The sequence below is a fragment of the Ammodytes marinus genome (genome assembly GCF_949987685.1).
Source record: "Ammodytes marinus genome assembly, chromosome: 19".
Classification (NCBI taxonomy): Eukaryota; Metazoa; Chordata; class Actinopteri; order Uranoscopiformes; family Ammodytidae; genus Ammodytes; species Ammodytes marinus.
Genome location: NC_137223.1, coordinates 422271 through 448180, shown reverse-complemented (window position 1 = coordinate 448180; position 25910 = coordinate 422271). Strand labels below are relative to the sequence as shown.

Here is a 25910-nt window from a genome sequence, read left to right as displayed (position 1 = left end):
CACAGTATCACATTATGTCACTGTTATCATAAAGAATGGGGAGGTTATTGGTTATAATTTGAGCAAACATAATGTAGTCAAAGAAATTGGCCCTATAAGAAACTCATCTTATACTGACTTTTGCACTCTTTATCCAACTCTTAACTTTGCTTCACTAGAGGTTCAAATACCACGCAACAATAGCTCCATGTACCTCATTGATTCCCAGATGAGAAACCTGACACTTAAATTAAAATAGCAAGTGTCCATGTGTATTTTTTTAGATTGGCAAGGCTTTTCATTTGAGTATATCCTTGTAATTTCTTATGTAAGAAGCCAAATCTATGATATAACTGATGCGTCACCACCAAGCATCCAAAGGGATACTAATTCCTTTGCACACATAGCACACATTTAGCCCACTGTGGTCATTGGATTGAATATTGAACATTCTCACCAGCGTCCAATCCATAACAATAGACACAGAGAGGAGCAGGTAAGGAACACCCCAAAGGCATTTGATCAATTGTACAATGTAAACACAATGTTTAACAATGATACACGCTCATCACTGGATAGTGTGGATGGGAAGATTGAAGAGGCACTTACAGTAACTGAGTCCAGATGAAATGAGTTGTGCTAAAAATATAAACGTATTAACTGTCTCTCTGCCTTTCCAGCCTTTCATCTTCCATCCATATTGCTATCAATATTTGCCTCACACAACTGAGATATTTAAGTGCTGAGGCTGAGGAGGAGAGGAAATTATTTACAGAAATCAAATAAAACAGTTTCCAAGACAAAACCCCAAGTTGACATTCAAAATGGCAAGTGGGGAGAATAATTTTAAAAAAAAGACATGATTTGGCTATATGCGGAGAGAAAAGAGAGAAAGAAAGGGAGATGGGGAGGAAGACGCAAGCAACTGCAGGACTTAAAAGTCTGTGACCGGGTTTCCTTCTGCCTATGAATAATGGATGTGGTGTATGGGAGCCAGCATATGCATTTAGATGGCTCTATGTATTAGTCCCTTAAAGTGGTAAGGGGGAAAATGCTTGATAGGAATGTAGCCTCAAGCTAATTCACCTTTAACACATTCACACTGCTACCAAACACATTGCACTGCATCTGGACTGAAGAGCTTTCTCATTGTACACTTCTGATAATCTAATCTTAATTAGATAGTGTCAGGCACTGTACTGTACTACTGTACTGGGTTGTACTGTGCATTGACATGCGTCAGAGAGTGAGAAACGGGAGCATTACAATGAATGTTACATCGGTTACAACTCTAAAATCGTTTTATAAAACAACACAAAACAACACAGCCATTAAGTCAGTTCCTAGAGCTGTCTTCAGCATGTCAAAAGTTAACTGTATTGTATGCACGCTCTCACACACACACACACACACACACACACACACACACACACACAGGCCCTGATATCAAACAAATCTTCTCAGAGGTAGGACCACGGGAGATAGCCACTGTTGGCCTCTAATATGTTTCAGTGTGCCAACCAAAGCAGGGCCAGGTCCTACTTTCAAGGACAAGTACCTGTAAGCTGCCAGCGCAGCAAGAGTCAGCATACTGCCAGCTATGCAGTAACACTTGACTGACTGTGTATACTCACACCTTACAAACTGGTGTGTGTATGTGTGTCAAAGATCTACTGTAAAGAAATGACATAGGCTGGGGCAGTATTAGTGGGATCTTGTGTCACCTATATCAATCAAACATACTCAAAGTCAGATGAAATATTACTATAGTTAAAGGTGGAGTCAGCGATTTTGGAGAATAATCACTCTTTGTCAAAACCTGTGAATACCTTCTAAAAGTTGCTAACTGTCTGTACTGTTTGTGCGCTGAAAATAATTCTGGTGCTAATACACAGCCTAGGCTCTGTAAATGGGCATGTTGCTAGCTACGGTAGCCTACTTTAACAGTTTACAGAGCCTAGGCTGGTAGTAGCCAGTACGGACAGGTAGGGCATCATGAGGAAATATCCGCTGATTTTGACAACAAGCATTCTCCAGAATCAGTCGATGGATTGGATGAGGATCACATATACCGAACTTTCCACTCAACGGACCGCGTCACTTGTCTGAGTATACATTGCCTTTTAAATATTCGATAAATGTCCGATGCATGGCTGTCTCCACTATACTAGGTGGCGCTGTAGCCCTTTCCACAAGTGGTTATAGAGCCACATCCGGTTCCCTTCCGGCAACAACCCTACTATGTTTCACGTCGTCTCCTTCCACTTCCTTGTGAAATCCTCGATTCTCGAGCAAGCGCAGAACGAGAACTCTGATATGCGATATCCGATCCCTGTATACCTGCAGATAGAATGCCGACTATGAACAAGTTATCTAGGTGTTCTTATCTGACTTCGCTGACATCCTTTAATGTGCCGATTTGTGTGCGAAGTAGATTGGATAAAGGTGTTTACATGCATTTTACAAGTCATGTTGAAGTCTTATTTGTTTATTTACCCGATTATGAGTCTGCATGTAAACACACTGACTGACTCAGTTGAAAGGAAACCTTCAGATCGACTCAGCTCGAAGAGGAAATCACACCCGATAGTTGATTTTTTTTGTCAGTAATACTGCAATGCCTGTCCAATTATCTTTCAACACCAGCGTCCATAGATTAATCCAAAGTGATGGATTGAATTATCTATACAGCACTCCCTGCTGGCGTGAATTGTGGTTTGTCTTGGCTTCAGGACTAATTAGACATCCACCCGCTGGTACGTTGTGCACGGTTGTCGCTTTGCCAGTGGCACGCTGGAGAATGGCATCATGCCAAAAGTGTCACGCAGCATACAAAACATTAATAGGAGTTCTGTCCTTTGCTCTTTGTTTAACGCCAGACACAGAGGGGCCAAGTATCAACAGCACTGAACTGGAGGCTGCCGAGTCACTGCTGCTGTGTTGCAGTTTGTTAAGCCTATGCATTTTTCCCCCTCTCTGTCCTCTGATCTCTGACACACACATGCACACAGAGGGAAGGCAGGGTGTCATAGACAGTAAGGAAGATGTCCTTCAACCGGGAGGAAAAAAGATTCAAGCCTCTGTGTTGGCAACCATCTGCCCTGCTGAAGTGTCCTCGAGCAAGGCGCTTAATCCCTAACTGATCCATGGTGCGCTTACTATGCAAACTTTACAGCTTTCACAAAGACACATTTGAGACATTTTCAAAACCATGAACTCCTATCGCAAGAAAGAATATTTTTAAAAATGATATAGGGGAGAACGGGGGAATCTGAGGCATCGGGTAATGTGAGCCACCCCCTGTATCTAGGCAACGGAAAACATTTGTGGTCATGTGAGATATATGTTTTCAAGCCCCTCTCATTTCCCCATGGCCCTGAAAGAGAGGACCTCATGGTGCTGTGGTGAGCATGTTTTTTTCACCAAAATGGGTATTTTGCATGGAAAAGTTAATTTTCTTGCTGACAACTTAATCAACTGTTGTGCCAAAGCAAATGTATTCACGTAGAACAACTTCTAGCATACGTGTTGATGAACTACCAACATATGAAACCATGTGATGATGATAACTGAAGATTAGCCTGAAATGTTAAGAGAGGTAGTTTTTTCTCAAATTGTGGTGGTGGGGGAAAGTGAGCCAAATGCTGTGGGGGAAAGTGAGCCACTGTCTCACTTTCCCCCACCATGAGGCACAAGTTAAGTTTAGTCTTAAACATATTTTAATGTAATATTACTAGGGCTGTCAAGCGATTAAAAAAAATAATCTAATTAATTACAGGCTCTGTGATTAATTAATCTAAATTAATCGCATACTTATGACACTTTCATACCTGTTTGTAAACAGCTGTATAGCCTACTACAGTTTGTTTCTCTGTCTCTCTCTCTGTCTCTCTCTCTCTCGCGCGCTCGCTCTCCGTCTCTCGTAACTTCTGTCTCCTCCCCTCAGCCAGCTTTATACATGAACTAGCGCCGAATTTTCTCAAAAAAACAAGCAGACAAAATTACGACTTTCCATCTCCCACAACAGACAGCGCTGCACTGCCACCATTTCGTAGCCTACTCATAGGCAAAAATATTGAGACACAGACACACACACACACACACACACACACACACACACAGGGCGGGTGCTAGACAGCTAGCAAACAAAATTGGAGGAAGATTGAGAGATATGGCCTACTCACTGTTTTGAACCTAGCCTACATTGTTGCACCCACTAAATAAATAATGCACGGACACTGCGAAGAATTAAGTAAGATGTCTTCCTACCTTCATGCATCCCATAAACCGTCCATAGAGCCCTCGAGTCGGCCCCTTTCCCTTGCTTCTCTCTTTACCTTTCTCCCTTTAACCCACGCGCCCGGCCCGGCGAGCTACAGGTGCAGCTCCGCACCACTTTTGCACCGGGTCAAAAGGCATTATAGAAGTGCGATTAATCTGCGTTAATTTTTTTAATCGCGTTAATTTTTCTGTGATTAATTAATCGAAATTAACGCGTTAATTTGACAGCCCTAAATATTACATAACATATGTTTTATTTTAATGTCATACACATTGTAGAAAAGCCATCATGCCAAGGAAATACACCAGGAAGATGACCTGGGGCAACCACTTGGAAAGAGCACCTTCTCATCTTTCCCTGTAACCTTCAGGGCTGGAATGTAGAGTAGGCCTAGTTGTAGAGTATGACAGGCTGATGTTATAATCCAGTTGGGTCTTCTCCTGTGTTCTGAGTCCCAGGCTGTTCTCGCTGGTTCTGATTTTCCTATGCTTTGACCCCCAGACACAAACTGGCTCTAAGGGTCCTGTGTTCTGACTCCCAGACTGTGTTCTAATCTAACTGGTTCTATCTTTCATTTGAATCTTATCAAAATCTTTTGAATTATAATATGTTGTATTTGATTTTGTTCAGAGTTACTTTCAAGTGTTTAGAAAATTTGCTTTGCTTAATTGACCAAACCCCATCATTCTTTTACTAGTCCGACATTAGTTCTGGAATGTGTGGCTAGCTTTCAGGATTCTAACTGTTACAATATGTGTTGTTATGGTAGTTTCAGAGTGGAAAAAGTAAGTGGTTCACTTTACCCCCTTGATTTTTCTGGTCTGTCTCAGTTTACCCCACAGCTGGGGTAAAGTGAGCCACATGACAACTTTTTTTAAAACAATCATATTTTCACTGCCGTTTGTCTTGAAAAAATTCTGCTAATGCCCATTTCTAGGAAACACCCTGAATTAATGGGAAATGTGTAAATTTGAGTGATAAATCATTTTAGCTCACTTAGAGGGGAGCAAATGTAAAAGTGGCTCAGATTACCCCGTTCTCCCCTATATTTGAAAAGAGCAAAGACTTAAATATAAAAAATGTATTGATTGAAAAACATTATATTTGCTGTTAAATGAGACACATAATAGTAATGGGGCAACTAATGTAAAAGGGTTAAAAGGGGTAATTTAAATCAAAATGCTTACTTCCCTTTGGAGTGTGAACCTTGAATGATACTTGAATTTTTTGAGCTGTGTAGCGAATTCTACACAGATGTGTGCCCACAACCATGGGCACACATTCTGCAACAACGTCAGAATGCAGCGCAACATTTATACGCCCAATTAAATGTAGTATACACAGAACTGTTACCACTGTCTGCTGTCCACCCATCTGTTCATGTACATGTCCATCTTGTTGTGTATTAAGGCCTTTTTTATCCTGCTCTGCAAATGTGATGGTAATCTAGCATAGTCTTTGTAGTTTAATATTATTTTTGTACAAGCAGACATGTTGGCTTGAAGGTTGACACTAGAGCACAAAGTCGAGGGTCAACTAAAACATAAATGTTAACCCTCTATCAACCTTGAAAAAATGCTATTTTTTCGTCATTCACCAAAGGGATGGTAAAGGGGACCTTTTGACCAGACCACGGCACAAGATCTAAGGTCAAAGGAATCATGGAAGAACTGTATGTAGCAGATCTGATTGCAATCCAAGATTCACCCATGAACTTCTAGACCCGGAATGATTGGTCAATTAATTTGATGTGTCAATCGAGAGGAAATTTATCTCCAAACGTATTATGATTGATTCAGCGTTCAAGGGGATTTTACGAGCCAAACATCCCCTTGATTTAGCTTCTCGGTTGAGAGGAATTGTTGCTTTTCTTTTGATGGTAAACTAAATATCGTGAGGATGTCTGAATGTAGTTTAGTCAAAAAAAAAGCTATTTGATTTCATCACTTTGGCCTGAAGAAAATATTAATGGGGATTTTTCTTTTCCATTCTCAAATTTGAGCACTAACAAAGAGATGAGTCAAGATGATAGTTGCCTGAAATTATGTCATGACCCTGACCAAAGGTTTGAACAAACACTTTTCTAGCTTCAGTCCATCCACCTAGCTGACCTAAATAGTTCTAGTAAATGTTCTATAACCACCACCCTGACTAGTAAAAGTGCCTTTAAATGGATGGATAAATGGACGAAAAGACCAATTCACTCTTGTTAAGGTCTTTCCACAGGGGCCGAAAACAAAACCTCTGTATTTGTTGCGTTAGTATTAGACACATCTGCTTTAGATGTAGCACATATACGTCTTTAAACTATAACCAACACAACTAGCATGTCGTAAACATTTTAATTATGTCAACTGTTGGCTTGCATTCACACACAAATGAGTAAGGCAGGGGAATGGACAGAGTGGCTACGGATTAATGTAGGTGATGAATTAGATTGGACTCTGTAATCTCCAGAAAGGGACTCCAGGAAGGAACACATACTGTCTGAATGACAGGATTAATAACAAGAGCGCACATTCACACAGGCAAACACACCGTGCACTTAATTAAACAACAACACTCTGATGACTCAAACGCCCCATCTGTGCAATGTAAAAGTGTACCAGTGCACGCTTGGCTGTTCGGCCACTTTATTTGGGTAGTGCGAGGGATTATAACGGACAGGTTAAATGAGAAGAAGGGGATGGGTATGGGGACACAGACACGCACTTAATCGCATCACATACAATAAACGGGCCTCCAGAGGGAGGGGGCTTAGAGTAAGTGCACAGTGCAACAAAGGCAGTTACATAAGTCAATTGGAGGACTGCCCCTGCTCGTGAACATGTGTGTGCTTATAGACATGTGTCGTGCAGTGCAGAGGGCACACAGGCTGTACTCTGTTTCATCACCGTGTAGCAGGCAAAGTGTGTGAGAGCACCAGAAAGGAAAAAGCCTTTTCTTGACTCTCCTACTAATCCCCTGCCTCTCTGGCTCGTACCATCTCTGTCGGTTTTATCTCCATCTCCTCTCTCTCTGATCTCTCTCTCTCTCTCTCTCTCTCTCTCTCTCTCTCTCTCTCTCTCTCCTATTTCCCCCCCCCTTTTATTCCATTGCTATTCCAGGATGCCTGCTGCTAGGTAGCCCGACCATGACAGCCGATATTCAGCACAGGCATATACACACACACAAACACATACTGTAACTGTGTCCCAGTGTGTGAGCTGTGTGCACGCATGACATGGCAATGAAGTGACGCCTACGTGTTGGCGCTTCACTGGTATCATCTTTGAAACCAGTACAACAGATGATGGCTGTGTGAGGGTGTGTGTGCACACAAATGTGTATCTGTGTGTGTGCAATTTAATGCAGCATCTGTCTGTCCCTTCATCTCTTCCCAGCCATTTCCAATCTCAGTATCCCCCCGAAGGGCTGCAGACATTTCCTATTTGTAGCAGTTTTATTTGTCAATCTCTGCCTAAGAGTGTGCCGTAGGGACGACTCATGTCAAATATCTTTATAAGGTGCATTTCAAAATATAAGGCATTGATCAGACTGCCGGTGTTAAAGCTATGAAATATCAAGCTGCACTTTCCAGTGATGATTTATAAAGTTTCCTCAAGAGCTATGATTCACATCGCTTTGTATTGGATTGTGAGATGCTGTAAAGTTTTTCGGCCATATAAAGAACATAAAGGGGACACAATACTGAAATTACAGTGTCACAATGTACCAAAGGACTGAGTCAACGCATGAACAACAGACCTAAAAATCACAATAATGTTCTGCATATTTTGCTCCCTCAATACATGCATGTTTAATGATGTGGACGTCAAGCAAAGAAGGGATGATAGCAACAGAGGTCTGGAAAGACGCTGGTTTATAACTCTACACCCAATTTTTTTTTTCAGACCCATCTGAACCGGACTGAAGTGACATTGCATAAGGCAATAATTTTTTTTTTTTTTACATCGTACTCTTGAAGACCTATAAACAGACTTTGATTTGTATAAAAACAACAGTTCTTCTTGAGGTCAACTGGTCTCTAATGCACATGTTTTAACAATGGCTCTACTGGAATCGCTTATGATGCCTACAGGCTATACATTCAAATCACTGGCAGCATTTACAGACTGCATATATTTCAGTGTAGCCTAATTCAATTTTCGATGTTATTTCTTTGTATTCAACGTGCAACAGGTTTGGTCCAGTATATTACATAAATGATGGCTTAGAAGAAGGACTTAATTCAAATTCCTTTTGGCATAAAGTACACATTGAGCCGAGGCGACGACAATTGTTCCAAAACAGGACACAGAAGCGATTGTGTAGAGCTTACCGATGCGTGTAATGTATGTACCATTTTCTGCCATGATTCATCATCTTTGCAGAGTTGCATCACAGTTGATATGCTTTTGGACAGATATTCTGCTCTTGGTCTTAAATTGTATTAACCCTTACCAAGCTGCATTAATACATGTGATGTCTTAAAGCTGTGGTGTTGTGCCAGCCAAAGGAATGCAAAAGAAGAATCGGTCTTATGACAGTTGTTGCTGGCGTTTCTTCAGTGGTACTGTACTATGAATCATCATGAGATCATACAGTTATCCCAGATTACTACTTTCAAATCGAACTAATCTATTTGCCCTCTGCACACGGAGAACTAAGATAAATGAGGATTAAAAAAGATGACTACGAACTGGTGAACACCATTTTATCTTAGATCAAATAAAGCTGTAATCCTTATTTTTCTGCACGCTCTTTATAGTCAAGATGAAGAAGTAGCTAGATTGAGTTTTCTTAAATTCTTTCAACCTATAGTAGTTGGTATGCATGCAGTGAAAATGTTACATCACAAAAATGCAAGTATCATTAATTATAAATGCATCATTAAAAAAAACAATATATTTATAACAGAAACGAGGCGCAAGATATTGTTCAGAACAGAAACCAAAAAATTAGAATTTTCATTGGTGCTATAATGAAGTCAAATGCTTCCTTACGTTTGCTTTTTTGCCCTTCTATTTTTAACAATAATTTTGGCAAGATGTACGGGAGCCATTGATGCATTAATAAACAAGACTTCTGGGAATCTGAGCCCCATAGGTCTTATTTAAAATGATTCAGGGACTGTGTGTCTGAGGCCCCATCACTGTCACATCACATTAGTGTCCAAATCAACTTTAGCAAACAAATTGATGCACAAATACAAATGGAAACAGACGCTCCCATACAAATGTGCACATATGTTGACAAAGTGCTGCACGTCGTACACACAGACAACTGCACACAACTGCTTCTTAACCTGGCTCCTTTCCGCATATACAGTCATATGAAAAAGTTTGGGAACCCCTCTCAGCCGGCATTATAATTGACTCTGCTTTCACAAAAAAAAATATAAAAGTGGTATGTCTTTAATTTACCAGGAACAGCTAAGTACTGGGATGTTTTCCAAACAAAGATTTTTTGAAAAGCAGTATTTGGTTGTATGAAATAAAATAAAATGTGAAAAACTGGCTGTGCAAAAATATAGGAACCCTTGTGGTTTTGTTGATTTTAATGCCTGTAACAGCATGTAAAACTGATGACTTTAAACACAAAGTTGGTTGGATTATGTTGTTAAGCCTTGAACCTCATAGAAATGTCTGTTTAATCATGAGAAAATGTATTTTAGGTGCCTAAATGCAAGTTGCACTTCTCTTTGACTCTCTGCTGAAGTGAGACAGAATGGGATCATCAAAACAGCTCCCAAAAGATCTGAAAAACAAAGATTGTTCATTGTCATGGTTTAGGGGAAGGCTGCAAGAAGCTTTCCCAAAGGTTTCAATTGTCAATTTCGACTGTAGGGAACGTTGTCAGGAAATGGAAGGACACAGGCATAGTGGCAGTTAAACCCAGGCATGGCAGACCAAGAAAAAAACAGGAGCGGCATAGGTGGAGGATTGTGAGAATGGTTGCACACAACCCACAGATCACCTCCAAAGACCTGCAAGAACATCTGGCTGCAGATTGTGTATCTGTACATCGTTCAACAATTCAGCGCAATTTGCACCAAAACATCTGCTTTTTATAAAGACCAAATAACTTAATTTTTGTCTCATCAGTCCAAAGCATTTTCTTCCAATATGAAGCTGGCTTGTCTAAATGAGCTTTTGCATACTCCATGCAACTGTATCTGTGGCGTGGGCGCAGAAAGGGCTTCCTTCTCATCACCCGGCCATACAGATGTTTTGGTGCAAATTGCACTGAATTGTAGAACCATATACAGATACACAATCTGCAGCCAGATGTTCTTGCAGGTCTTTGGAGGTGATCTTTGGGTTGTGTGCAACCATTCTCACAATCCGCCGCATATGCCGCTCTTGTACTTTTCTTGGTCTGCTAGACCTGGGTTTAACTGCAACTGTGCCTGTGTCCTTCCATTCCCTGACAACGTTCCTTACAGTAGAAATTGACAATTGAAACCTTTGGGAAAGCTTCTTGCAGCCTTCCCCTAAACCATGACAATGAATAATCTTTGTTTTTAAGATCTTTTGGGAGCTGTTTTGATGATCGCATTCTGTCTCACTTCAGCAGAGAGTCAAAGAGAAGTGCAACTTGCATTTAGGCACCTAAAATACCTTTTATCCTGATTAAACAGACCTTTATATGAGGTTAAAGGCTTAACAACATAATCCAACCAATTTTGTGTTTAAAGTCCTCAGTTTTACATGCTGTTACATGCATTAAAATCAGCAAGACCACAAGGGTTCCCATATTTTTGCACAGCCAGTTTTTCACATTTTATTTTATTTCATAAAACTAAATACTGCTTTTCAAAAAATCTTTGTTTGGAAAACATCCCAGTACTTAGCTGTTCCTGGTAAATTAAAGACATACCACTTTTATCTTTTTTGTGTGAAAGCAGAGTCAATTATAATGCCGCCTGAGGGGGGTTCCCAAACTTTTTCATATGACTGTAGGAGGTTCGGGCTACTTTATGCATACAGAAAAGACATGTTACAATAACATTATCGAAGGACACACACACACACACACAATGGAAATACACATACTGTAAATGCGGTGCTACAATGGCCTCGGGCATTAAAAATGCATGGCGATGCAGCAACAGTTTCTATAAATGAACACCAAGGCCAGCTGCTGATCGAAACCGCCTGCCGGAAATGGGAAATCTCTCCCAATTTCATTTCTGCATAGACCATAAATAATCCTTTCCCTATCCAATTACATTGAAAGGCACTTCTTGTTTTTTTATTATAAGCTGTGTTCTTACTCTCAGTTTAAGGGTTAACAGCATGTGTTATCTCCCTGGATGCGTACACACTGGGTTAATGCGCTGTCAGTTGTCCTCCCTCCGTCGTGTTATCAGCAATCATATAGGCGCCCGCGTCTAATGTGAAAGCAAAAGCGTTGCCAAGCACCAGACAGGAAGAGCAATCACACCAATAGACCCCGATCGCGGCTTAATGGGGGCCTAGTGCCACAGCTTTGCTGAGACCTCTCGCACTGCCCTGTACATCACTCACTCCCTGGCTGGTGTGTGTCTGGGGGGCTGCTGGCTTATCAAACAAATGAGCTGCTTCATCACTGGAATGAAAGTGGTTCACGCGCACACAGAGCTGCAAGTTTGTCCTTTCTCTCACAGGCACTGTTATTGTTACTGGTATGAAGAAGTAGAATACATAAAGGAAAGGATGCTTTGTAAAAATGGATTTGGTGGAGACAGTTGGTGTGGGTTGGGTTGGATCTGCAGTGCTCCGTGTGTTGGGTGAGTAATAATAGCGGGCGTCTCCCCCAACTCCTAGGGGGTACCTGACATTCAGGCCTCGTTCATACATTGGGCACCCAACCAGTAAGCACTGGCCTTTGTATGGAAAGTGGTCTGTATACAAGGTGGGTCAGGAGCCAGGAGCCAATTACTGCACTTCCAATATCGCCAGGGTTCTGTGAGTCACACAAGTGAATGGCAGCGACCATTTTTGTCTCCACATGCCAAACACACTACACTTCATTTTCTCCTTCTAATTTCTCCTCCACCTCTTCACTTTTCTAAACCTGGATGCATCTTCGTCAGCCTCCAATGATGTCATCCGTCCCTCCACTATTCCTGTTGCTTTTCCTCCCATCTCCCCATCACTGCAGGGATTCAGCCCCCAGTTGTGCTGCGCTGAATGACAAACCAAGGACAGTGTATGCAGCTTTTGTAGGTGTTTTTAGCATCTTTGGGGTTTTTGAGGCTGTGTTAAAGCCCCTGTAAAAGACCAAAATCCACCAATTTTTTTGTGAAATCTTATTGAGACAGCAGACTTTCATATCATATATTGATTTTTACAATTTTTTCCAGAGGTTTCCAGCGCTTATTCTATTCTAAAAGTCTCCGATGTTGTAACAAATCCCAGCGTAGGCCTACATCCTTTCAGCTGGGTCTTCTACCTCCCGCTCTGGATGAAGCTAAGACAAAAAAAAAAGACACAATGCACCGTGGAGCTTTGTCTCTGGACAAACATAAGTACATATAAGTGCTACTCCTTTTTTATCCCCCCCCCCCCATGATAAATCCCCTCAAGTCATAAAGGTTTTTCTGTCTCGACCCTTTCACCCCTCCCCCCTGCCATTCCCACATCACAACATAATCCACGCTCGGCTTCAATCAGACGGAAAAGCACAAACAGCCCCTCGGTCAGTCACGTTCCACATACAGACACACATGCTGGAAATAAACAGACTCATATAAGGGCATGTATTGTAGACCTATATTACCACACACACACACACACACACACACACACACAGGCTGAGAGCGGGGGGTGGGGGGGGTTGGACTCTGCGCACAACTGCTATGTTGCAGGGCATTAAAGCCTGAGTCATCTCATCATGTGACACGTGTGTGTGTGTGTGTGTGTGTGTGTGTGTGTGTGTGTGTGTGTGTGTGTGTGTGTGTGTGTGTGTGTGTGTGTGTGTGTGTGTGTGTGTGTGTGTGTGTTCTCTGCAGGCGCTCAGCATGACTACATGCTAAAGGGCAACGGAGATGCAACAGGAGAAGAAATATCATGACAGCTACCAGCAGGGGCAGGGGGGAAGGCTCACGTCAAGATTTGCATAGCTGCTATTGACAAGCAAGATACACAGCCTCAGCCAGCTCAAGTTGGTCTATAGGACACTTTGTTTTAAGACCTACTTTACCAGTTGGAATATGAAGGTGTATTGAAATCGGATCATCCTAGCCTGAGAAAAGGCAGAAAGAGTGTTTTATGGTCTCACTGTCTAACCCTACATGTTCCTTCTTGTGACATCACAGTAAGGGTCAGGATTAACAGGACAGCTGGGCCAAGGGAAGACTGAGGGAAGACTGAGGAAAGAAAAACCTCATTCATTATATTATAATAGTGATTTTATAATGATAGAACGCTGGTTCCGTATGGGTGAAGTATTCCTTTAAGTATTAGTCCATTACAAAATGTCATCTATTTAAAAGGTGGGCAGCAGTGAGGCTTAAGTTTCTGAGAAAATACTTTGTACGTCTCTCCTGAGCTTTATTGCTTTTACTGAGAATATTTCTGCTAATATTTGATTGTGTTGCCACTGTCAGCAAGTGAAGGAAGTACAACAACTCTAATAGTATTACGCCCATGATGGGATGTCAGTCTGAATTGACAAGAGTAAATGGCAGATCCCAGAGTGAGCCTGTGTTCAAACTGAGTTCAGCTGTATTTACACTTAGATCGATCTCACACACACACACACACACACACACAGAATCTTTAAAATAAGATGCTTCAAGTTTTTCGGTGTACCAGTTTGTTCACTCCCACATCCAGGATTTCTCAAAAAAAAAATCTCCTATGATATGACAACCTCACATGACGAGTCACAGATCACTCCAAGTCAAGTGGAGTGAATTAATACAAACTGTATTTCATATTTATTGTTTAAACCTGCAAAACCCACTGGCAGGCCGTTGAAAGTAGCTGTATTGCAAGTTATTATGGTAAACAGCAACTAGAGTTCATTTTGGAGTCACAATTCTTTAAGCTCTATTTTGCCCACCTACTGCTTAATAGTGTGCAGCTGGTTTGATGTCATTGGCTGAACACATTAAGATGAGAGAAGTGAGACTGAAGCCAACCTTACACATACAAGTTGCCATGTGATCTATTGCCAAATATTATCTTGATGTCAACATCATAACTACTTTTTGGGGCTGGTGTACTGTACACACATAAACACTATAGCTAACACTTAATGTGAAACCAGTGTTGCAAATAGGGATGTCCATGACGACTTGAAACAGTAACAAGTACAGTATAGTCCATTATATGCCTTGAAACAACATTATCCACATGGCCACACTGGCAGTTCAGGTTTGATCACTACGAGACACCAATATTCTCCATTTAGGGTTGGTAAAGTTGAGTAATTAAGTTGAGTTGAGTAGAAATTTGCCTTTAGCAAAAAAGGTAAAAAAATAATAGAACTGTCCAGCTCAAACTAAATAATACTACATTTGGGACTTCACACTTGGATGGAGTAAAACTATATCAAACTGTGTGCATCCGCCATAACAGATGGTTCACCTGGATGCACGTTTTGCTGAATATTAAGGCCTCTCTGTGGCCAACCACTACACATAGATATAGAACCACTGGCAAGGACACACACACACACACACACCTACTGTATGTATGCAGCTGAAATCACATAGAGCTCTGTCTCTGCCTGCAGGAGCCTTGGCGCACACACATACTTCCTCATCTCCACACACACTAGCACGTTGACAGGCAATTCCTCAAGGTCTGGTACCTTGGGAACCTCTCTGTCTCTCCTCCTCGCTCTGTGTGTGTGTGTGTGTGTGTGTGTGTGTGTGTGTGTGTGTGTGTGTGTGTGTGTGTGTGTGTGTGTGTGTGTGTGTGTGTGTGTGTGTGTGTGTGCAGGAGCTTGCAGACAGAGACAGAGCGTCTAGATTTTCGTAAGGTCATAACCAACCATTTACACAGCCCATGGCCATTAGGTGCTCATGGTTTGTCGCCTGTGCGCCTTCAAACCAGAACCATCTCTGTCTCTGCGGCTTTGGAAAAAATGGTTGTTGCAATGTTATAACCTTATCCTGGACTAGTGGGCTATTACCTGTCTAACTGACGGAATATCAAGTAGCGTAACTGAACTGGCGAAACCCTTTGTTCGCTCTATTTGTTCCTGAGGCAGAGATAGTCCGACACACATTTCTTGGGAAGCGCACACAGAGAGAGTTTAACTTGGTGTTGACTCATTTATTAAACAATAACTCCGGTTGACTTTCCAGGAAACAACGAAAAAAAACTCCAAACAATGTAACTGTTTTTGCGGCCAAAACAGGGTTATTTTAGTATTGTACAAAAAAGACTTTTCAATGTAAAATAATATGTCCAATAATGCGTCCAATGATGTTTCCAATAATGCGAAATAATATGAAATAATGCGAAGTAATGTGAAGTAATGTGGTCAAAAAACTGTTGGCCTTCCAAACCTGAACAAAGCAATTATCCTCCCCTATATGAGGGCCTCCAATAGGCTCCAAGTAGAGCGTGACACCCCTATCTCCCCAGGTGACACAAAAGACTAATCACCACATCCTCACAAAATGTATAAATATACATACAAATGTAAATATGATACATATTTCATACACTTTAGAATTCATAACTCATAATTTTAGCCATAAACTAAAAATGTATTTACTTAAAAATATTCAACACAAAAAACCTCTAAATGGCTCCAACAGTAAGAATATCAAATCAGACAATGCTGACAACCTGATTGATTTTAATACCTGTCAAGCATGACCTTCCCTGTAAACAATGTGAATGCATTTGCAGAAGTTGACTCTCGATTTATGCATTCACAGGTATTTTTTAAAGGTTTGGACAATATGTTGTCAGAAATGTTTATAGATCAAAATGTACTATACAGTATATTGTATATCTAGACGACAGAGGTTGACATTTGCTGTGTATAAAAAGATGATCAAATTAACTCGCAACAAAGACTAGCCAGTGGGATGCAGGCATATTTTAATAGCCCATAAAGTATGTCTGATTCGACATCAACATGACAGCACATCTTTACATTAATGCTATAAATACCTTCAACGTGTGCAGCGTGGATGATCCGATTGGATATTGGCACACCTCACTGCATAAATGTGTGCATTAATACCAAATAAGGCTCTGTGATGTATTTTCATATGAACAAAAGGATCATATTAATACCGCCCATGCGTTACGGAGAATTAATTGCACCTGATGTATCATGCGGGTTGTGGTAGGGCATGGAGAACATTGAAATACACATGCAGTAACCCCCTCGCAACACACACTCTCTGAATGTTTGAATAAGGCTCTCAGGAATAGAACAAATGATAAGAAAACGTGTGAAACACTAAAAACGAGGAGGTCCCCCCCCCGAGACAGAGTGCAGGATTACCTACAGCATCTAGACAAAAATAATGAGCTCCAGAGAATCAGCTAAGGGTACCAGGGGCACACACACACACACACACACACACACACACACACACACACACACACACACACACACACACACACACACACAAAATCTGTGAATCCCATTAGAAAAATCCTACAATCTTAAAACAATTAAACGGTTATATCCCTGGGATTGTGAATTTTAGAGTGCGAATAAAACAACGTTGAGGTACAGCACAAATGTAGTAAGAAAAATACTAAATGATTGGATAGATACTTTATAGTGTGGCTGTTTTTGGAGACCTTGAGGTCACATGAAGGGCAAAGGTGTGTGTGTGTGTGTGTGTGTGTGGAGGGTGGATATGACAATATATATATTCTTCACACAGCATTCTGCACCACAGGGGCCGTGCCAACCTTACAGCAGTGGTTAGACTCAACCTCTGCCACACCTCAACAGCTCAACAGCAATGTCAAGAAACCCCCCAACATCTGCCATCGACCCTCATGTTACATTCCTTTTTCAGCCTCTTTAAAAGATGCACTGTATTTCTCCATCATGGATAGGTATTTTGAGTCAGTATAGGGTCACACAGGGAATGAACAGTTAAAAAGTAAGTTATGACGTTTTTCCCACACAAAAACGACATCTGCCTCTGCTTTTCAATTCTCTAAAGGTAAAAACATAAAGAGACCAGATGTCTTCACTCAAAAGGTCCCCCGAGCGTTCACCTTGTATGCTGTAGGTAATTGAAATACGTCATCTTCCCATCAACCACAGCCCCCCCCCCCCTAAAAAAATGCATTTAAAATGTATTGAATTTGTCCGCTAGTTCTCTGTCACTGTGTCATGTATGATTTGATGTGTGACAGTGACATTCCACCGAGACGCTATAGATTTGCAGCACGTATATGATGAAGTGATGCGGACGAGCAAGAACGGACGGGCAAGAGCCATCCTAACCGTAAATGACATAATCTGCTCAGGGCAAAAAGTCACAAAAGCAACTAGCACATGGCAATCTTGCCTAACACTGCTTTCTTTTCTTTCTGGAGACAGAAGGCAACCGGGATCATTTGTTTCAGTATAGACCGTTGGAAATAAAAATTGCCTTAAGTATGATTTCAGGAGTAGCATACAATCTATGGTTAGTATACCAAAGTGTCATGCTAATAAAAAGCCTTGGACTTACAAATGAACCACAATTTGAAATCAATAGGAGGCATTTGTTTTACCACATGCTAATGTACACATGCGTCTCATAACTCCCCAGTCAGACACAGTGCACCGTGAAGCCCAAGCATAATTCAATACTGTACACACTACGGGGCATCATGTACTTTCGGCCATTGGTCAGTGGTCAAACCCTTTGGTCGTGAGAGCACAGTTACAGTAAAGAGAAGCATATTGACCAGCATTAATATGAGTGCAAATCAATACAGTATCTACACTACACGGTCAACACAAGCCCCAGGAATGCTGAGAAGGCAGTTTTCTGAAGTAAACGCTGTCATAAATCACAACCAGGCTGACAGCACCACGGCCCCTGGTTGTCATTGTCTGCAAGGCTGATGGGTTCAGCGACTTTTACTGGATTTTTGCTTGACACAAAATGATCACATGGAGGGAAAGAGTAGCCTGGTCCTACCAGATCATCTTCTTAATTTTATTTTGTACAGAAGGTCTGGAATAGCTCAATTGACAAACGATAACTCACTTGAAGGTGGGTGTCTGTTGAAGTTTAAAACTATTGGATCTGCCCAGTGCCACTCTGAATCTGCCAACCAATCGCATAACGTTTGGTTGTGACAAATGTCATGCGCCGGCTTCTGACTACAACTGAAATTGGCGCACAACCTCAACGTTATTGTTCTCAGCCGCTCCCTCTGTTCGCTGATTGGACCATCAAAAATCTGGACGGAGAAAACCCGCGAATATACCGAGGGTGGCGGACCCAGACTGACTACTGAAGGGAAATTAAAATTGAGTAGTAGGTAGGCGGGCGGTGCCAGGCTAGGGAAGGATGGCTCAACTCCCAAATCATTGGAAATTAGCCACCATCCCACTGTTCCCACATATACTTTAAACCCAGCTTGATGATCATTTCTGGTTTATTACAACTTGGGTGTTATTTATGTAGCTTTGGCCATTTTTGTTTCTATCTTATTATGTACATTTTACTCACTGAAGATATCACTTATGTTTAGGGTTTCCAGGCAATTGCACTGCTACATTGGAGTCACGCAGACAAGTAAACAATGGGTCAGAGATGATTAGATAGGATATGATGAACAACACCTTAAGCCATGCTTGTCTAAATGACTTGTTGGGACCAGCACAAGCTGATTCATTCATTGGGCTTTTATTTTGTAGAGCAACAATTACTTTGAAAGTTGCACCTCCCCCGATCACTTCCTTTGACCATTGACATCACCCACACTACATCACAGGCCAGCTGATTCAAATCAGTTGCCTTCTTATTGATTTTATTTTGTGCTAAAAATGAAGGGTGGTTCAGCAGCAGTTGTCACAAGCGGGTACCACATGCAAGCATCGTCCTCATATCCATGGCCAAAAAAAAAAATACAGCTAATAAGAGACCCACAGTTCTCAACAACTTCCAACAATCATCAGGTCATCTGTGTGGAGTTTGGAAGCCATTTTTGAGGTTATTTTTGTGTTTACTTTTAAATGGATGCTGTCTAATTAGCGCCGAAAAACATTGTGACAGGCAATGTTGCAGAGCAGCAAACACTGTATAGTGTGCCAGATCAAAACACTGCAGCTTCACTCTTCCACAAGCAGCTTCAACAAAGGCAACCTCAGAGTGCTGCAGTAGATATGCCTGTCTGACTGTATGTGTACAAAACCTGAACGGATTGGTTCTCCCCCCAGCCACTATGACACTGTGTGTTTACGATGAGCCACCTGGGCATTGCCTGCCGTCTGTCTGGGAATAATTAGTGCACAGGTTGGTGACCTCTGGGGACATTGCTGCTGTGTAGCAAAAACACACACACATACACACACACACACACACACACAAATTGCTTTCTATTTTTTTCTGTAAGCTTTTGAACATGTTCTTTCTCAATCAAACTTGAATAAATGTCAAAATGTTTCTTCATATGAGTCTTCAGGTTGAATCAAAAATTTCAAGGATAAAAAAAGACAAAAGACTCTTTGTTATTCATCCCCAACAGCAACCCTAGCTTGAAACGCTTCTCCAGGTTCCTGTCCTCCACTCATATCGCATTCTAGTGAACAAATCATTCACATGGCTTAGTGAATTGTGACTCGCTGGTATATGTCAGTGCATGGATGTTTTATTTTTCCTATTTACACTTGTAAACATGACTAACCTTCAAAAAATGGTCTGTCTCGCTGGAACATGCAGACACACACAGGGGGACTGTCACTCCTCTCAAGGCAGACAGGAGCTGGTGGAGGTGAAGTGACAGGGGGAGAGCCAGGAGGGAGTAAAAGCTGGAGTCAAATGTGAACTAAATTATTCAAGAGAAATAACATGGCAGCACAACTTTAATCATTCCCAAAGCCCAGATCCCATTTGGGGGCTTGTCAAGGCTAAAGGACTTAAGCAGGACACACCGTCAGGGTATTGGACAGGGTAGAAGCAGCAGCAGCAGCAGCAGCGGCCGGCTACACTCTTATGTACTGATGCAGCAAAATTTGTTTTTTCCGTTTCTAAGAAGCCCAATGGAACAGTGAGGACGCTGAGTGCTTTTGGAGAGCATGAAAGATGAAACCCAGGACACAAGGGGTATTTTATTAAGAGTACTTCACTACCATGAACAGGTACATGCGGCGCAAACATTCACACAGGCACACACACACACGCGCACACACACACACACACACGCACACGCACACGCACACGCACACACACCATTAAACTCTCTCATCAGATGCAACAGAATGACTTCATATCAAGCCGTTCTCTCTTCTTTCTCTTTCCCAATCCTTGCCTCCCTTGTGGGAAAAGTAAAAATGAGGTCAACTGGGATAAAATACTAATCCCTCTTGATTTTGTCTGATACCTCTCTCCTCTTCCCATAGCACGTAGTCTTTTATCCTCCCATATGTTACAGCTAAGCTAACCCCCAATAGCCCCTGACAACATGCAACGATTTTTCTTCCCAGACACCATAGTAAGAGCAGAGATAAACCAGTGCTAGGTGTGTAATGTGGTTAATGAGGGCAGATGGATGTATTGATCAGACTTGTGCATGCTTAACTCACTGGCACATACAACATACTGCACACAACACAACACAGCAGCAGCAGCAGCTTCGCTCCTTTCGAATGAGACTGTCGCCGTCTCAGTCAGCCTCGTCTTCTTTGCTGCGCCATTGCATAACTGAACGAAACGCAGACACAAACACACAACCCCAGGCCTGGTCCGCACTATATGGAGAGCCATCAAGAGGAGTTAGCATGCAACATGGCAACCTCCAGAGAGATAGAGAGTAGAGAAAGCAAGTACACACACACACACACAACTAAAAAAATAATGGGGGGACAAAGATGCAACAAAACAGACAGAAGAATACATGAATAATCAAATCATCTGTGACCTGGAATGAAGCTCCTGCACTCCGTAAAAACTAGAGAGGGAGCGCGACACACACACACACACACACACACACTTTGTTGTCGTTACTATCCCTCTGTCTCTGAAAATACTGAAGACATGTGAAAAGAAAACTGGCCGTGGAGTAACTGTAATGAGAATCCATTACCGCCATCACAGACCTATAAATGATATAGAGTAAGTGTGCCATTAGAAGCCTCTGTTGCTTATATTAAGTTATAATCCTTCGGGAATTTCAAACACACATTGAAAGAACCTCGATCAAAAGGGGACGCACACACTGTGAAGCGCCCCAGTGATTCTAAGCTACCATTGAACAATTGGATTCGTATGTACCAAACATCTACTGCTATGAGCTACGATTTCTATTTCAACACTCAATACATTCCCCATTCACCATGCAGTCCAGTCAGAGAACTCATTGTTGCAGTAAGGCCGGAGGGTAGCACAGTTACCGAGTGAATCAGAAAGAAGATTGATGATCAAGATATGTCACAGTCAATCTTGTGCTATGACCAAAAGCTGCACAGGCCCGGTGCCAGTCAAAGCATTTACTGCAGAGCCTGTGTGTGTGTGTGTGTGTGTGTGTGTGTGTGTGTGTGCGTGCGTGTGTGTGTGTGTGTGTGTGTGTGTGTGTGTGTGTGTGTGTGTGTGTTTGTGTAGGTGTGTGTGTATGTGTATGTGTATGTGTATGTGCGCGCATGTGTCTGTGTGAATGTGTGTACAAGGTTGTCTTAGCAAACATGTGTATCTGCCACTGTCTGCCTGCATGTGCAAACGTTTACCTTTCTGTGTATGTTAGCACACATACTGTATTTGCTTGTGCCCAACCACCAGGATTTAAGAAGTCAACTACCATCATACGCTTGTGTGTGTGTTTTACCTGTTCTACCTCTATCCTGAAATAATAACTGTGTGTGTGTGTGTGTGTGTGTGTGTGTGTGTGTGTGTGTGTGTGTGTGTGTGTGTGTGTGTGTGTGTGTGTGTGTGTGTGTGTGTGTGTGAGTCCTATGATGTCCTGTGCCTGCCGATGAGATAATCTGGCAGAGCATGGAGTGACAATCTGATCAATTGCTGGCTCTCACAGGGAGTCTCTGAGTTATAGTGCTGCCATTTCTCCTGGCCGCGGCCAGTTAAGAGCAGTCTCTCCGCAGAGGTGCGCCGCCACATTACACACACACACACACCGCAGCAGCAGACCACCCAGCAACAAAAAGATACACACACGTACAAAAAAGCATACACATGCAAAAGAGTCTGGCCATTTCTAGTCACATAGGTAAAGCTGCCAAAATCCTCCAACAAAGCCCTAGCACCATGTTTTTTTCAACGAGTGATAGAATGTCCCACTGCACTGCGAAGTGAAAAATTGATAATTTTTTTCCATCCACATTTCCCTTTCCTTTAACAGAAAAAAACTGCACCATCAGAGTATACATTTGAATAATCAAGTGTGGTGGCTATTACAAGAACTGCACATGAATAACAAACTTTACAAAATCTGACCACAGGCAAGACAAGATATTTTCACAGTCAATTCTGACACTCAATTCTACGTCCCCACCCAACACGTTACTGATGGTGACTATTGTTATACCTTTACTGCAGTAAAATAATGCATTTCCTGTCATCTACGTTGAGAAATATAATGACCAACAATTCACACTTAATTATTAAGAGTAACTTAAAAAGGTGTAGCAGAGACTTTCCTTTACTGTATCTCTCTCTACTGTATTCTAACAAGCGTTTCCCTTCAGATTGGGCTATGGGCTTTGGTTAGTGTCATCTCTTCGTCTAGAGGCTGATGAATCTCGATTAACATCATGTGTAGCTCTGATGATGCTTCATAATGTCATTACATGATATGGTTAATACGCGGATGCAGCTCATTATCTGGAATTAGCCCCGCCTTTTTCTGTCTGTTGCTGGCTGTTTGATAGCAATACTGTGTGTCGTCGACAACCTGCTGCTTCAACAGACTCGCCATTAAACTACTAGCCAAAGACTGTGTTGCCATGGTTGAGCCATATTAGATAGAGTGACGAGTGGCGTCTGTGTGACCAAAAAATTTTCCCTTCTGTCTGGTCAAGAAATGCACAGAACCAGGGACATAATCATTTTCTTTTTGCAGCCACTTCACTTATCACAAACACTTTGCCTCAACACTGAAAACCAAAAGAGCTTTTTTTTCATTCAGCATTTTACAACCCAGCACTTCTGCTTATTTTTTAAATTACACTGCAAACCCAATGGATATTTAATATTCCTTCTGGCACAGGTTTTCCAATCGCTATAGTGCAGAAAAACAACTGACAGCAGTGTGTGAGTGTGTGCACACGCACACTTGGGCATATCTCTCTCTCAGTGCATTACCACACACAGATCAATAAAGGATTCTATTCTCAGCCATTAGATCTTGAAGCAGGGGATTTCTCACTCTTTCCTATCTATTTCCCTCTCTCTCTGCTCTACCTTGTCCATCAGTTGGTCTTTATCCGCTTGTTCTCCAACCAACCTCCCTCTCTAGCCTTCCCCACACCCATTACCTCATCCAGACAACACAAAAGGGACATTGTCATCTTCCCAGCTGGACAGTGGACTGCTGCACTAAAGGGGCTGACCAGTAACAAAGAGGTTGCTGGGTCGATCCCAAGCACCAGAAATTAGGGTCCTATTTGTAAAAGTAGTGATGCCTGGTACTACTGTACATCTGTACATCTGCAGTGTCCACCATCACTACTATTGAGTCCTTGAGTCCACCTAACCCCAAAACTGCTCCAGGGGCGCTGCACTGTGGCTGACCCTATAATAATAACAATAACTTTTTTTTTTATATAGCGCCTTTCAAGAAACCCAAGGACGCTTAATGCCACACAGAGGCATAGATCTCCCACTTCTGGTGGCTGCACCCAAACATTCTGGTAGTCCGGCCCAGCATACAAACACACATACACACTAACGAACAGAGGTTGCCACCAAACGCAAAAATAATGACCTCCAGCACTGTGTGTGTACCAGCCCAAAGGATGTCATAAAACACGCAACCTGCAAAGACTTTAACTACAACACATCATATTACTGTAAAGTAAAAGAAAAACACAGTCTGCAGAGCGGCAACGCCCGCAATATGAATCATGAAATCTCCATTACGCCCCCTTCATCTGTGCCACGCTGGTATCGTCATCATCAGATACAGAGACAGGGCTGACTGAACAGCAAATGACAGGGGAAGGGAACCTGCACCAAAGAATAGACGGATGACTCCCAACTCACCTTCCCCCTGCCTCTGATAAGACTCTATCTGATCCACATCACTCAAACACAATAAAAGAGATTCCTCTGTTCATTCAATTTCAAAGTCACCCGTTTAAGCCAATAGGAAGCATCGAGACGAGATCACTTCACCCGAACGCGTGCTAGTCTGAGGGACAATGCGTTATGATCTCTAAGCTGATTGGTTAACAGGCTTCTTATAACACCACGGGTAGGTTACGGCTTTTTTGCTCACCCAGTTCTGGAGCTCACAGGAGAATTGTACCAGCCCAGCAAGACATAAGCCCCATTAAGCTTATTCACCAATTCCTGCATCAGCCATGACATAGTACTTCTACCAGAGGACCGGATTTCATCTCCCATCTTCAAATGCATTTATACCGCTGACAAAAATCTGTTCTGCTTTTGGTTAACAAAAATAAAGAAATAAAAGCATGGTTACTGTAGAATCTGTAAATCTTTCTTTAACAAAAAGTGCTACATCATTCCCTCCCTCACCCTGCTTTTAGAAAGGTGGAGTCAGCGGTTCTGGAGAATGCTTGTTGTCTAAACCACTTTTGACAGGATCCGCTACCAGTCCGTACTGTGTGCGGCTGGAAAAAAAAAACTGGTGTTAATAATACACAGCCTAGGCTCTGTATAAACTGGTATGTAAATAAAGGGGGCCCACCGTAGCTAGCAATATGCCCATTTACAGACCGTGTATTAAACCCAGATTTTTTTTTCTCACAGTACAGACGGTAGCTGGCAGATCGTGAGGAGATATTCACTGATGTTGACAACAGGCAGAATCAGATTCTCCATAATCACTGACTCCACCTTAAAAAAATAACAAGAACCTTTTAAAAGGTGCAGGGAATAAACGCGGTTCTGTAGACTCATCCTGCTCTTTCCTTGGGTGTTTTTGTCCTCACCTTTCCAGCACAGGTATTGGTGACCGTAGACACAGCCGTAGCTGCCAAGCAGGTGGGGACAAGAGGACAGCACAGGCAGGCAGCCCTTCATCACACCGTAATGAGCTGGCAAAGGTTGTCGGACAGGCAGGAGAACACATGGAAGACCTGTAAAAGCAGCCCGACAACAGGCCAGCTCGCGGGTGCTCTCCAAAGCTATACAAATCCCTGTGGTGCCATTTCACCGCAAGCTGTTGTCCCTGTTTGTGCAAACGTCCTCATATTGCAATGAAGCCGACGCAAGCCATACCTCAACCACTCCAGCAAGCACATACATCACATAGGTAACTAAATGCAATGCCTTTTCAGTGACATCCATTGTGATTTAGAAGTTAGCAATACTGGAGAATGCTTGTTGTCAAAT

At 42.2% G+C, this 25910-nt stretch overlaps 1 protein-coding gene across 1 annotated transcript in view; it reads right to left on the bottom strand.

The window, feature by feature from the left end:
* The window catches only part of stxbp5a (syntaxin binding protein 5a (tomosyn)), a gene marked incomplete at both ends in the record, with an annotated part of 120052 nt that overhangs the window by 90753 nt on the left and 3389 nt on the right, over nt 1-25910 (bottom strand). The window lies entirely within an intron of this gene.